Here is a 16,217-nt window from a genome sequence, read left to right as displayed (position 1 = left end):
TCCACCTTCATTTTAATGTCTATGTTCAGGGCACAGAGTCTAATCATTTTAGTGCGATATAACGACCAATATGATCGTCAACGTCATACATGCATGTTCGTTTGGTTCATTATTTTTTCAGTTGTAACAACTAAAAATGACGCGATGAATTTTGTTTTTGTGTGTTAAGTTGTCTTTATTATATGTTGTGTCCGTGTGTATGTGCATATGAATGTGTGCGTGTGTGTTTTTCTCTCTCTCTATTGGGGAGGCGGTCTATCTATACACACAGATTACTTCAAACAGGAAAGGTATTCTAAAGAGATACAGTATAGTTTTGGTTGAGTGGGCGATTGAAAATTTAACGTTTTGCAAGACTTGTAATTAGAAAGCACATTTGAAATAGAGAGCGTACGATTCTAAGAGAAATTGAAAGTACATTATACAAAATCGGTTTGGACTGAAAAAAAGACATGTGTAGTGGGCAGATAAGGTGGGTCCATCCTTTAATTAGGGTCTCTTTGTTTATACAATGCGAATAAAAAAAAACGCAACAAGATTTGATTTCAAATTTGTGAAGATTGTGTTAACTTTACACCAAAGTGAGTAGCAACATCTTAAAACCATATATGATACTCCTCTTCAAAATAATAATTATTTATGCATACACGGTCATGGATGGCTAAGTAATCATTCTTTTTAGACAATGGGTAAATTGGACTTGGGACCAAGTTTAGACCCTGCAAGAATCAATGCACCTTATCAGAAATTAACTTAACAAATTAATGGAATAATGAAATTAATAACCACAACTTACCATTGTTTCTTTCGGATATCTCTTTTTAACATTACATCCCATGCCCCTCAACATGGCCACCATTCCTTCCCACACAGAGATTAGCTCTTTTCTACATCTCACGCACAATTCTGCGAATCATTGTGGCTTGATGGCGTAGAGCTTCAAATTCAGTGATTCTTTGTCTCAGAGTTGCAATATCAGGTTGAAGGGTAATGAACACTTTGCTCTTGAGATAACCCCAAAGGGGGAAAAATTGCAAGAAGTCAGATCCAGAGATTCTGGTGGCCAATGGCTGCACACCATGATACAGGGCAATCACCCGATTTCCAAATACCTCAGCCAATCTGTTTCTTACTGCAACTAGTCGATGGGCTGGTGCGCTATCCTGTGCCCACCATAGGCGTCTGAACACACCCCTTTGTTGCACAGGAAAATCTTCCATTAATTCAGGAATCACATGTTAATTTAAAATTTGTAAGCATCCATTTTCGTTGCGGTTGTTTTCAAAGAAGAAGGGCCCTAGGTATGTCTCACCAGTCTGAACATTAAAAAAAAAGTGAATTAAAAAGGATTTATGCTGGTCTCACTAACTGAAACTCAGCCATCCGTGACCGTGTAAGAATAGATAAGATGTCATTGGAAAGAGGAGATTATATGGCTTTATGATGTTGCTACTTACTTTGGAGTAAAGTAAACACCATCTTCACAAATTCGAAATTGAATCTTGTTGCTTTTTTTGTACGCACTGTAGCTACATATATCTCAGCAATTTGAAGCTAATTTGTGTAAAATGAACTCTGAATTCCTAAAAGAATTGAATGCTGTTTAGTATTGCAGGTTTCTCATTATTTGTTTGTTCTGAACACCACCTTATAGTCAATACTGTACCATCCGTTCAATCTTGAATGTCTTCCCTTTCCATGATAGGGACTGAGGCCCCCAAAAATATCTTCTGTTAAAAGGGGATGGCTTGTAACTGATCATCGGGAATCAGTGGGAATGCTGGGGGATGATTGTTCCAATCCTTGGGGGATTCATTTAAGAGTGCATTTTTTGTTCTGTGAAAATTATTTGCTTCAGAATGGTCTCATATTCAAGTAATGTGCAGTGTAATGTTTCCGGGTTAGCATGCCTGTACAGTCACGGGGAATTAAACAACACAGTTATACTTGAATATGAGACCGTTCTGAAGCAAATAATTTTCATACAACAATAGATATATTAATGTACTCTTTAATGAATCCTACTAGAATTGGAACAATCTTCCCCGAGCATTCCCACTGATACCCATTGATCAGTTACTAGCCCTCCCCTTGAAAGAAATTAGAGTGCATGCAAAATATGGGGTCATATATCACAAACTCACGTAAATTTTCTGACTTCTAGTGATACCCTATAACTTGAATATCCAAACAGTGCACCTATGTCCGAAATCTGGTGTTCCATAAAAAAAGTTACATTTTCTCTTCGTAAACATTAAGTTTCATTTATATATGTACATACATTTTTAATGGAAACACATATTATATGCACATGTAAAAGGTGTGAAGCCAATAGTGGCGATGGGATAGACAAAAATTGAAAGAGATAAGAAAATGAAAAACAGCTATCATAAACTACATGTAACATGAATCGACAGGAAACAGACAGAAATATGGCTTAATGTACCCCAAAATGGCATCTTTTAGACAAAAAGTAAAAAGGGTAAAAGCGGTAGGCTAACAAAGAGAGAAAAAAACAACACAGAATTAAAAATAAAGAATAAAGAAGAGATTTAGAGTGCGAAGGAGAAAAATAAGGAGAAAAGTAAACAAAGCAAAATTTTATTCATCTCGAGTTATAATAGCTCTACTTCAACAGCTTAAAATAAAGAAATTTTAATCCATGTATCCATAAATAAATAAATTCAATTCAATTCAATTCAATTCGTATACAGCTGTATATCAATAGTTTTTGTATACATGTAGTTGTAAATGTCGGGTTAATGTATTGTTATTATGGTGCATACGTTAATGTATGTTAATGTGAGTGAGTTTCATTTTTTACTCTATGACATGTCTGATTGTGGTGTACCTGTGATGTATTGAATGTAAATTTTGTTGCGATATCCAATGTATAAAGAATTTCCAGAGTGGACAATTTAAGTAATCAGTTGATAAATCTCCTCTTCCGTTTATCCTGTTCAGCGTGTAGGCATTCTCTCTCTCTCCTTCCTTTAATTTTGTTTTTGCTCTAATCCTTTCATTCGTATATTCCCCTCAGTTTAGTCATGTCACGTTGTTGTGTCTCTGTTGTTTCTTTCATTTTGTCTTATTTTTTGCATTATGCATAATTACGCACTTGTAATTATAATAAGTATTTTTGAAGATATTTTAGAGTGGTCTAAAATCTACAACCAACGCTTTTTAGTGGACCTCTTAGTTCTCATTTTTACCCTGCAAACATAACTTTGTAATACCAGTATGTGTGCATATCTTTATTAGTTTGTTAATTACCAATGAATGTCATACTTTGTAATGTATACTTGCTTATGTTTGCATTTTTGATTTACTTTATGTTATGTTTTTTTGAAAGAAAAATGAGAATAAAATAGATAAATGAAATGAAATCCAAATGCATAGCTCCATTTTAGTCCCCTGCATACACGGCATACACATTAACAATTTGTTTGCAGACTATTAGACCAACATTCTTTTTTTGTTTTGAAGTACAGCTGAACAATAATTTTCTTATCAGAACAAAGCTCACCGAAAAAAAAACCATGTTTATCCTTGCTGTACCCTACCAGCAAAACCTCCCTCTCTCTTCCTTCCCACTTCAAGCAGTCTCTTATAAATGTAGGACCTATAACTATAGTATTATCATGCTCTTTCGTTGAACTGTTCTTTGAAGTTTTGTCTATAAATAAAGGCTAATCGTACACTGTCTGCGCAACGGCTCCAGATGATCAACTCGTACGTATTTGTGCATGATATTTAGCTAATACATTGTAGGCCCTACAGTAATTCATTTCTTCGCGCTACTTGTACGAGGTTATAATATGATTCATTTAAAGGGAAATTATCAGAACGTAAAAATAGGTTTGTCCTTAATATCATTTTAAAAATGAAGAAATAGCTTTCTTAGATTTTTTTTGGTTTGGTATCAGCATCCACAATACACAGATATTATTTTGTTTTTAATGAGGCCTACTCGCACAACCCGGATAGGATCGGCGGTTGCGGAACGTTTCTGCGTACGGCCTATTGTGCGGTATATTCGTTCTGCGGAACTAATCGACTGGATTCGACCAGTATATCGGTTCCCCCGGAACCCGGAACGGATCGACTGTGACACCGGCAACCAGGGATAGCCTGGTGGCAGTGTCGAAATGCCCGGAAAGCAGTAGATGACAGGTTCGAGTCCAGTGGTTCCCTTTTTCCGAGATGTTTGTTAAATTACAGATCAGCAGTTGCGATCTTACAAATTTCGTTTGTTAGAGGGAGACAAATTAAAGAAAATTAAAACCTCAACAAAAATGTTATGTCACAGGTTTAGTGGTTTGTTGTTGCTGTTGTTGCTGGGTTTTTTTTTCATTGTGTGAGGGTTGGGGGCAGCTTCATCCCGATGGGGAATTACCTGTTGACGGAAGATCATACGTGGGGTCAGTCGATCTCTCATGCTGGTTGGACACTCTCTTTGCACTGCTGCAACTACTCTCAGCATAAAGAATCCAGAGACACTCTTTTCAAAAACCTTGCGAACGACTTCTCTCTATGGTTAGACGGCAAAACTGATCTGGAACTTTTTGAATTTAGAGTAATGGTATAATTCTGGTTGAGATGAGGATTCGGGTTTTAACTTTTGGTGAGATAATTAGAAACCACTTAGTAATATGTGAAATATCAAGGAGCATACAATGTTATATCAAGAGGAATTGAACGCTTATTTGAAGAAAATCGGTTTTGAAATGGCCGAGATATCTAAACACAAAGTAAAGTAAAGTGGTCCTAATAAGAGACTGGTCCCACCGACGCGAACAATGTGCATTGTTCGAGCAATTTAGTTATGGGGCAAATTATTTGTATAGGGCCCCATTTTTTTCTCTCTCTCTTCTTTCTTTCTTTAAATTAACAACAACAGCAATTCCATTTTGCTGGTTTGAATTATTTCGTTGCAATTATAACCGTAATGTTATAGCTTACTTATACCATACTGCTGCTACTGTCCTATTACTTTCACCGCCATGCATGCCAATGTATGTCACATTGCTGTTCTGGTGTACTGAATGTCACCATATGTTTTGTTGCTGTTTATTTTTCGTTTGGATTTCTTTTATTTTGCCTTGATTTGCCTTATTCTATTCAAGTGTTTGCACATTGGTTGTTTTTTAGTTAAGTCTCAGCTCTGACGAAGACCTGTGAAAGGATCGAAAGCTTGGCAGTAATAAAAGGCAATGAGTGAACTACTGCAACGTCTGCTAGCAGTCCTTCTTCCTCCGTCACAACTACTAGTATACTTACAATGCAGTACCCATTATGACGAAGCCGAGCCCACTTTACGTTATAGACATTATATAGGCCTATATATTATGTATATGCGTGTGTGTGTGCGTGTGTGTGTGTGTGCGTGTGTGTTTTTTTGTACATACATATACATATATATATATATATGTGAAGCTTCTTCTCTAGGTTTTTTTTTGTTCTGTTTGTTTCCAGTGACTCCGTCAAGTTTTTGTTCGAATTTGTTTATCTCCAAGTATCAAACTGAAATAAATTGACCAGAAACTATTATGAAAGCGTCTTAGAAACCGACAGAGTCTGTTTCAAAGGGAAACCTTGACACGTTGCTTGAAACTTTGATCAGGCTCTTGACAATTCTAAAAGATGTTCTCATATCGTTCCTATACTAACATGAGAAATCGATCGACGTGTTTTTCTTGTCCTCGGCTCCAAGATTTAGTCTCTTGTGGTAATTCCGTGGTGGTTTTTAAAAAGTGCGCCTGAATACAGCAGATTGATGAAAGGAATCGAAGCTATCAAACTGTTCCAGCTTGACTGGCACTCAGGCTCTGAATGACTTCCGCACTTTACATTTCGATCAAACAATATCGATAGCTTGGCATGAACACTCCTAAAATCAAAACAAGTTCTTCCGCTTCATTCTAGCCAATCGAAGATGGTGAGCTTTCACCATTGTCTGGTTGCCATTTCTCAGTTTGAAGTTTGAGGAAATGAAGAAAAGAAAGATCAATCTATCTATCTTTCTCTCTCTCTCTCTCTCTCTCTTCTTCTCCCTCGATCTCTTTCTCTCCTCCTTCCCTACATTTTTTTATGTAGTAATTTTACTGATAAGTAAATGGCAAAGGGAAATATTTCATCTTTAGCACAAAGGAATATGCACCTTTTACACTGCGTAATTCTCAATTGAACTGCTTTAATACTACATCAAATATGTGCGGTGAATGAACACTAGCTGAACTTTTAGGATACATTGTGAAATGTTCAACGGACATTGGCGTGAAAGCTTATGATCAATGGCATCTTGGGGAGGGGGTATGTCTAGAAACAGTCATGTGCGATCAAATCTCTTTCTAAATGTGAAGTAGATTGATTGATATACTGTAGATAAATAAACCGATGAACAACCAGCAGGCCTATATCCGTTTGTGAAATCAGTGTAACTTGAGTCTTGAGAGAAATTGACGGTAACATAAATAAATGTTAATTGCCGTAATAACCATAATGATGCTCATTTTTTTATGATATTTACATGGTCTTTTTTATCTGTAATAGCCCCAACAGTCCTGCCATTACTTTACCAGATGGGCCTGCCATTATTATTGCCCTAGCGTTGCTAGATAGGCCTACCCGTTTGTGCAGTGCATCTGGGCCGAGATGGACATTGATTGGCTTAAAAAAAGAAAAAAAAAACTTTTCAAAAAATAAATGAATGATAAGAAAACAGAATACTCATCAATTAAAACAGATGATAAAACCTTATCCCTAAGTGCTTGTATTACTATGCCTCCTTCTTCGAAATCAACTGAATTTTTCTTATACTGAGAATACAATCTAACGAGAGATCCGCCTACAAAGCACTTTGAATTGAAAAAAAAAAGTACCGTTGTATGTGTAATCACCTTTTCAGCGACTTGAACAGCAATATATAGCTCAACATCAAAATATAACTTGCAAATATCATTAGGATATCATATTCAAACGGCTCAAACGACTCTAACATCAAGCTGTTTATATAGTTTATAGTTTGGTGGGTTTTTTTTTTCTGGGAGAATTATGCCAACAAGTATCATTCCATGGAAATAGAAATTCAGATCTGTGGTAGTGATTTATAATGAATTATGTTTTTGGTATGTTAATACGTTTTGCTATAATCGGACAACTGTTCTTGTAATCTTATTCTTTTGGACTCCCCGCGTTTCAAAAGTATAAGTTCCTGTCACACCTTTCCGGGCAAGCATTGCGTGCAACTTGCGAAGAACAATTTTTGCTACCCGGAGGTCCCCGCAGATGACCCGCACATGACAACACCTATCACGTATTTCACCCGTAGTTACCCGGAGTTGCGCTCGCAAGTCCTCTTTACCCGCAGCCAAGTTTTGGCCCTGTCACACCTCTTTGGGCAAGATGCGGACTCAAGATGCGGGCTTGATGCGTGTGGGGATTTTCCAGCACGCAGGACAATTTTTGCAGGCGGACAAAGATTTGGACGAGTTTCACATGCGTCTTACCTGCTGGACCCTTGCTACTTACGTTCTACTTACGTCCATTCCGTTTGACCTGCGTGTAGGCGCATGTGTGGCGAGTGAGGGTTGACAACTCGGTGAAGAAATTCCTCTGAAGGAATTTGATATGGCAGATGTTCCACAGAATGTTATGCAGATGACATGCCCTTCCGGTGCAAAAGCATAGATCCATGGGCAACTTACGTACTTCAAGCGGGTCAAATGACTGTGACTTGCGGGCCTCCTACTGGTGTTCTGCATGGACCTCTGCGGGCAATCCCCGCGACTCACCCGGAAAAGTTTTGGTCATACTCAAAACTTGGCTGCGGGTAAATCGGACTTGCGTGCGCACATCCGGGCAACTACGGGCAAGATGCGCGCTATGTACTGTCAGGTGCGGGGAAACTGCTGGGAGGTCCGGGTAGCAAAAAAAAAAAAAAAAAAAAAACCCGCAAATCAACCCGCAGTGCTTTCCCAGACATGGTGTGACAAGGCCTTGAGCATGCTCAAAACTCGTTCTGGGTGAGTCGCGGGGGTTTGCCCGTAGAGGTACACGTAGAACACCAATAGGAGGCCCTTAGCGGCAGCACCTCGCAGGCAACTCATACGAGGGTACTTCGCAGCTGTAACGCAGGTACTTCACAGCCCCCGTATGTCGCTCGTAACTGAAAACGGAACAGGTCACACGGAATACACGCAAGTAGCAGGTAGTAGCACGCGTGTAGCAGGTAAGACGCAAGTATGGAACTCGCCAACATTCTTGTCCGCCCGCAGAAAATTTTCCTGCGTGCTGGAAAATCCCTACACGCAACAAGTCTGCGTAGCTTACCCGGAAAGGTGTGACAGGGCCTTACTGTATCTATATGGTCTGCTCACGAATTCTTTAGGCCCTATTCATTAATTTTTGTGTCTCTTTCTTGTTTGCTTATTCGTGGTATGATGTATGCTACCGAAAGAAGGAGAAAAATAATAAAAAATAACAATTGTTCAATTTGTCGTCTATCCTCTAGGAGGATTCGTATATCTACATGTATCTAGTAACGGCATATGGCACTTTACATTATACAGGTTGCGGTATAGTAATGGACGTGTATAAGATGTAGCCCCTATCCAAGTAAAGTACTGCTTATGGTGACAGCGGTCTCTAGCAGTGCATCCGCCTTCGTTTACCTATAGTACGGAAGGTGGCTACTAAAACTATATGGCATGTTATTAGGAAATGTTGCTACGGGATTCAGATTCTTTGTTATTGCTTTCTACATTTAACTTTCCTTACACACTTTGTATCTATTTGTCGCTATACCAGGATGAAAAGGACAGAAACGAACACAAAACAAAACCATTTATCGAAATAGTGCAAATAAATAAGATACATGTACAAGTTGCTACACGTCCTCTGTGAAATTAGTACGCGATTTGTCTTCAGATTTCATGCCAAAGAGTGCAGTGTTACGTGACGTCGAACCCAGGAATAATCCTCGAACGGCTTCGCGGAATACGGGATATCTTATGGTGTAAACAATTGGGTTCAAACAGGAATTGTAATACGCCAGAAGAACAAGACTCTGATTAACACCCTGTAGATATGAGGCTCTGTCTCGAATAAGGCCAAGACTAAACAGCAAGTAGCCAGTATTGGCCGGGCCCCAGCAGACGACAAAGATGAGCACGACAATGAACAACATCTTAAGGACACGGTTCTTGGCCACAAGGAGGTTGTAGGTGGGACCGGACTTGTTCCACCTGTATGAGCTGTCTCGAAAGACCAGAGACTGGCGGTGGAGTATATGCGCCGTGAAGCCTTGCGCGATCAGCATGATATTCGCTGGGACGAGGAAGTGAAAGAGAAAGAAAAGAATGGCCATAGAGTACTGCACACTTGGTGATACAGCTCGCACGGAGCACGTGTGCGTGGTGGCATCCACGAAATAAGTGAAGATGATGTATTGATCAAGGAGTAGGACAGCTAACCACACCCCAGCGACTGCGTAGGAAGTGTGGCGCCTGCTGGAGAAGCGACTGAAGAGGATGGGGTACATGACCGCCACCAGCCGCTCTATTGATATCAGGGAGAGAATGTACACAGATGCTCCGACAGAAAACCACATCAGGACTGCTCTGAATATTATACGACAATAGAATTCTCCCAGAATGGAGCTTGGTACTACCGTGGCCAACGGGTGTGGGATGATCGCGAGGGAGGTGCAAAAGTCCGCCACTGCCAGCGCTCCTATTAAGGTGTCGGTCGAACGGAGTGCAGATCTCCGCTGCCAGAGGACCAGAATCACCAACAAGTTACCGACCACGCCCACTATGGATGACACCAGCTCTAGCGAGGTTTGCCATGTCCATTTCATTGATGCCCACTTCCAACGCACTGTGTTCTCTATCTGGCTCTCTGGATTAGATGTTGTCTCACCGTTGACTTTGTCCCCACTGTGGTCCGATTGTGGGAGGGTGATGGTTCCATTCAGAGAATGAGAACCTTTGACAGTTTCGTTGTAAGTTACATCATCGGCTCCCGACGCCGTGAAACTTGAGGAATCACCTAATTGCGGTACAGGAGTACGCCTATAGTCAGTTTTTGTCACGCACTCGGATTTAACTGTACTGGTCTCATCAATATCTTGGTCAGTGAAGGAAGATTCCGTTGTGGTATTGTATTCTTCATGAACTCCCCATGCCGTTATGTGGTCGGTAAGGAGGTCTGTCGCAACAGTTCCCAGTGCCGAGAGAACAATAAGGGTAGTGCTGAATAGAATCATATTTTGGCGATCCACCAGCTGAAGCAGGTATAAAGATGACAACTTTTTGCTTGCAGTCTGAAATAAAAAAAAATGACAATGCACACACGCTCAGGCTCAACAAGAATCAAAGTAAGTGTTTCGTTAAGATACCGAGTCAAATCTCATGCTAAAAAAATGATAAAAACATAACGCACCATGTGGAATGATGGGTATATAGGGCTTACCAGTGTCGAATAATATCCATAAGATAAAAAGAAAAGATTACGTATTCAAAGGAGGAGAGCAGGGAACAAGTTGCCTCCCCCTCCGTTTATTCACCACACACTAAACTGACAAATGTTTATCTTTATTAATGAAAGCAATTGTTATCATACCTTCTCCAAGATATCGGCATTTGAATCCCGGGAGTTGCGGGAATATCCCCCCCCCCCCCTATAAAAAATGTTCTGCCAACCTCATAGATCTCGTAGCCTTCTAGTCTCATAAATATGCTCACATTAGACAATTAGAGGCGATAATCAATTATGAACCCATTTCCTGGTATTTGCTTTTAAAGGCACTAGAATGTATTTAAGTTAAGATGTCATAAATGCACTAGAGTATTCCTTTAGCCGGAGTTGGGCAGTACAGGTTGAACCAGTTTGCTAGTACATTTAGCGGCTATGAATATTTCTTCCCGGGGAACTGGTGAGGTGCATTTCCACATTGAGTACACGCAACTATTGAGAATACGTTTGCATGCATTGATTATTGCTATGTCGGGTATTCATAGGGCAGGCTTTTACGTTTTTAGGAACAGCCTTTGTTTGATTTGTTTACAGGTACTGTTTACGATTTGATGCATATGTGTAGGTCAGTTGTATCACAAAACTTCCTACCATATAAAAATTTTACAGTAAAGCTTGAGATATAGGGAGATATCACTATTTTTTTTAGATAGACCGTAACCGTAGACGGTTTATTCTAGAAACAATTCTATTCTAACTATTGTTCACATTCTGTACATTTAACGATACTTAATATTGATTACATTGATTAACATTTTTACATCGGTTGTTTCTATCCCTGACTCACATTTTAGAACTATTTTGAATCACTAAAGCTGGACTTTTGTTTCTTCTGCAAATGGTAAAGAATGCCTTTAACATTTGGATGTTTACCCACTTTTGTGCACAATTCAACTGCATGGGACGAACTTTTAAACACAAAGCCAAATTAAATATAGAGTAGTTCTCTCCATAATTGATGTGCTCTACTACTGACAGAGATTATCAAGGTGTTATAAACACACACACACACACACACACACACACATATATATATATATTTGTATTCGTTTTGGTTGGTTCTCAATCATTTCCTGTATCCATCTTGATATCAAGAACTCACTACTTTCCCTTCAAAACCTGCAATATCAACACATAAACAAGCTTTAGCTTTTCGAAGGTTTTCTTCATGTTTTTTTGTTCCCCTCTCTTCTCATACATCGACAATATCAGCGTATGGCCACTACAGTACGACTTTTGCAGTATATACTTTCTGTGGCATTTGAACGAAAATGTCTTGCGCAGATCCCACAATGTATTGTGCATTTCTTTATGTGAAAACAATTGAGCCGTACCCTACAACTCAATCAACAATTTGTACGAAGGTAGGCCTAAGGGACTCATCAATCCTATTAAAGAGTGAAGATTTTCCCACAAACATAAAACGATATATGGATATGTTTTCCTCATCGTTCACACTCACCAGAAATCACTAAGAATGTTTTCCGTCTGCTCCGCTCCACGAGAGTGCATCCGTTCATTCACTGATGGCACTATAATGTGCCATTGAAGACAGCAACTCAATAAGTAATGACCAAAACTGCCGAAGGATTCCCGGTCGACAAAGCTCTCTTTATGTTATTATTTTGCCAGTAGGAAGCCAAACAACTCGAGAGCATATTCTCCCATCCCCATCCAACAAAACAAAACAAAAATCTCCAACGGCGCCACGAGTATACTCTGCACGAACCAATCAAAAGGGGCAATCTTTATATGTGAAAGATGGCCGGAAGTGCATGTTTTATTAGAGCGTCGCCCCAATTGGTTGTTCATAATTTTTAAGAAATATGATTCATTTCCCTCTCCGTCGTGACACCGCCTTCTCTTCAGCAGACATTTACTTTAATGACTATAGTGTATGACAGAATGATAAAAATATGACATCTCCAAATGAAATTCTACAATCCTCGATTTAGGCGCTTTATTAGGACAGAATAAGAGATTTACAAAGCAACTTTCTTTGAATAGGCACTGCGGATGGTATGATCAGATGAGATGCTGTGTTGCCTCGACTATAGGTCACTTCTGACGTGACAACAAAAAGGCATCGCTGTCCGATCACTCCAACCTGTTTATGTCAATGAATAGAAAGATAAGGGTTTATAGGCTCAAGGGAGATTGAATATACTGTATTTCAATCTTAATGGAGGGATTAAGTTATTGATATATAGCAGTATCGTGAAAACAGAGTTGATTGTTGAAGATGTGCGATAAAATAATAAGAGATTCCGTGAAATGTTCCATCGTGAATGTTTTATTTTTACGCAAAAACAATGTTTACCTCAATATAGCATTGCATGTGTAATATGTAAATGCCCCTTGATGTCATACCCCTTATATTAAGAATTTAACGAAATGAAGAAAAAAATCGATCCAGCCATCCGATGACATGAGAAATCGTAAAAGAATGTCGAAAGGAAACTCTTGCAATAATATCATGACACTGTATGATCCTGTTGATTGCAAAATAATAGCAAGCATCTTAAGCGTTCTTTTTTGACTTTGCAATGTACAACACAATAAAATATTGGCACGCTTGTACTTATATAGCACTCTTCGTAAGTGTGAAAATGTATCACTGAACTTGAAAAAAAAAATAATGTTACACTAAAATTATGGGATTAGGGAAAATTACGAATTAAAATACAACATGAACATGATTAATTATTAATTAATCATTGAAGAGAAACTTATTCAATTTAACCAAACTAAAAGTCAACAGAAAAGAAGCAAGAGGGAAACAACTAACAAGTCAGCATTTTAATGACAATTATATTAATACTGCTAATGATACTAACACCAAATGTTATAACTACAAATATGTACTTTTTGTAATGTGCTTGGAGCTACGTATTTGAGCTTTTTGTAATAATGGGTTCGTCCTAGCAAGTCAAACGTCAACGACACCAGGGAGGTGTAAGAAAAGGAGAGCCATCTCGTTCGTAATTCATGCAAACACGTGTTTGGTTTCAAAGCGTTACAATGGGATGTCTATCATTCCACTTTGCGCTTTGAAGTCATGCTCTGCACCGCTCTAGTTGCAAGGCGAAGTTCGGAGACGAAGAACGCATTTCACCTTTCGTTGAATTACAAGCTTTATTCCCCCGTGAAATTTTAAATGAAATACTCGAATTGATTAAGAGTAGTTTAGGAAAGAATTCAATATCATAAACATGTATTTCCAGTTTCTTCGTAATGCGCAAATCGAAATGAAATAAAATAAGGCCCTCTTAAAACCTAATATTTTTCTATAATGCGCACATTTCCGCATGTTAGTTTTCTATCCTTTAATCTGGGATATTTTGATCTTCCAAATAAATTACTCCGCTAAAGCGTGCACCAGCGTGCTTTTAAACTATTTGCTGTTAAAATTGTCAGTTTTACACTGCATTTTGATTCGCTGCTCCAATTCAAGGTACACAAATTCATTGTTGCCATCACATTGAAAGAGAGAGAGAGCGAAATGCAGTAGGGGCAAGTATTTCTAGATGTGAGAGCGCTAGTCCCGATTATTGATGCTCTCTTTTGTCAAAGCACCTGATTTCCACCTGTAGTTAGGCGCATAACTTCTCGGCATCCTTCAAAGGAGAGCAGGAGTTGTCTCTCCTTTTCTAATGCCCCAGTCACATATAAACACGGATGCTCAAGGATCTACACGGTGATCCGGGGAAATCCGGGGACGTCCTGGGAGATCCGGGGAGATCCGGGATTTTGGTATGACTGTACACACGGTATCCACTAGGCAGCTACACGGATAAGGCCGGAAGAGCGCGGCGTCTACACGGACAAACACGGCATCTACACGGATCAACACGGCAGCTACACGGATCAACACGGCATCTACACGGCAGCCACACGGACCACCCCGGATTGCTCTGCCAACACGGCAATCCCCGGATGACGCCGGATGTTTCTGACCTCCAAAAGTTGCCGTGTTGGCCTCCAGGCGTCAACATGGATCTCTCCCCGGATCACAACACGGATCTCTCCCCGGATCAGATCCGGGGTGGTCCGGGGTGATCCGGGATGTCTACGTGACTGGGGTATTACACTTCCCTGCTCAAACAAAGTGAGTGTATACAGTATGAAGGAATGAATAGAATGGGTTCTTCATCTGTTCATTGGAGAAAATGGCCATGTAGTTTACTTCAAGAGTAAATGGGGTTAGGGTTTTTGCTTTTGTTATCCATACAAGCAACAAAATGAAGCTTTAGAATGACCATGGAATCTTTTTTGAGGAAAGTACACTGTCATGACTGTAGTTTGTATAAGTAAAATTTGAGTGAAAACTAAAATGTAAAATGCAAAAGAATATTACGTAGAGAGGTGAAGGTTGAGGCTTTAATTTTCTTCAGTTTGTCTCTCTCTACAAATGACATTTGTAAGATCGCCTTCACCTTCATCCTTTTGACGAAAAATTATACGCATGCAGGTCACTAAATATTTCACACCCGTTGGACAATCTCTTTGGACTCTGGCAACTACACTCAGCATCAAGAATCAAGTGACAGTCTTTTCAAAAAGCCTGTCAAAGATTTCTCTCAATGATTAGAGAGCAACACTGATCTGAAACTTTTTGCATTAAAGGAAAGGTATAATTCTGGCAATTGTCTGGTCAAGATGGAGATTTAGGTTCTAACTTTTGATGAGATACTTAGAAACCTCTTCATTTCAAGAGGAATTGAACGATTATTAGTTTTGAAGAAAATCGGTTTTGAAATGGCCGAGATGTCTAAAAACAAAGTAATGCAAAGTGGTCCTTATAAAACTTTGGTCTCAACAATTCGAACAATGTAAATTGTTCGAGCAATCTAATTTTGCTGGTTTGATTTATTTCATTGCAATTATAACCGTTGCTATTGATTACTTATGCCATACTGCTGCTACTGTCCTATTACTTTCACCGCCATGCATGTCACAATGTATGTCATATTGGTGTACTGGTGTACTCAATGTCACCATGATTGTTGCTGTTTTTTTCTTTTGGCTTTCTTTTATTTTGCTTTGTTTTGCCTTATTCTGTTCAAGTGTCTGCAGAGTGTTTGCTTTTTGTCTATGTCCCAATCTCTGACGAAGACCTGTGAAAGGGTCGATAGCCTGATAACAATGAAAGGCAATAAGTTAATCACTGTAACGTCCGCTAGCAGCCCTCCGCCTTTGTCACGACAACTTACAATGCAGCATCCACCCACCACTTCATGCACATGCTACTCTAAATTGGTAAATCAACATCCTAAATACCGACACTCCTCCAACTTATTTGTAAATGTTGAATTCAACAGTCAATGTTGTGTTTACCAAGGATGATTGAATATTTTGACCCCTATAGATTAAACATTGAGCAAAAGTTTAGAGGAGTGACAACGTTTAAGATGTTCATTTACCGTGTTGCGGTTTTTAGAGCATATATATGCGTGTATATGTGTGTGTGTGTGTGTGTGTGTGTGTGTGTACATACATTTATTTTTCAAGCTTATTACCTTGGTTTTTGTTCGAATTTGTTTATCTCCAAGTATCAAACTGAAATGATTTGACCAGAAACTAACTATTATGAAAGCGTCTTAGAAACCGACAGAGTCTGTTTCAAAGAGAAACCTTGAAACTACGATCAGGCTCTTGACAATTTCCAAAGATGTTCTCAT

The sequence above is a fragment of the Diadema antillarum genome, unplaced genomic scaffold (assembly GCF_040938485.1).
Source record: "Diadema antillarum isolate AM-2024a unplaced genomic scaffold, OU_Dant_1.0 seq00001524_RagTag, whole genome shotgun sequence".
Classification (NCBI taxonomy): Eukaryota; Metazoa; Echinodermata; class Echinoidea; order Diadematoida; family Diadematidae; genus Diadema; species Diadema antillarum.
This window is presented reverse-complemented; position numbering follows the sequence as displayed.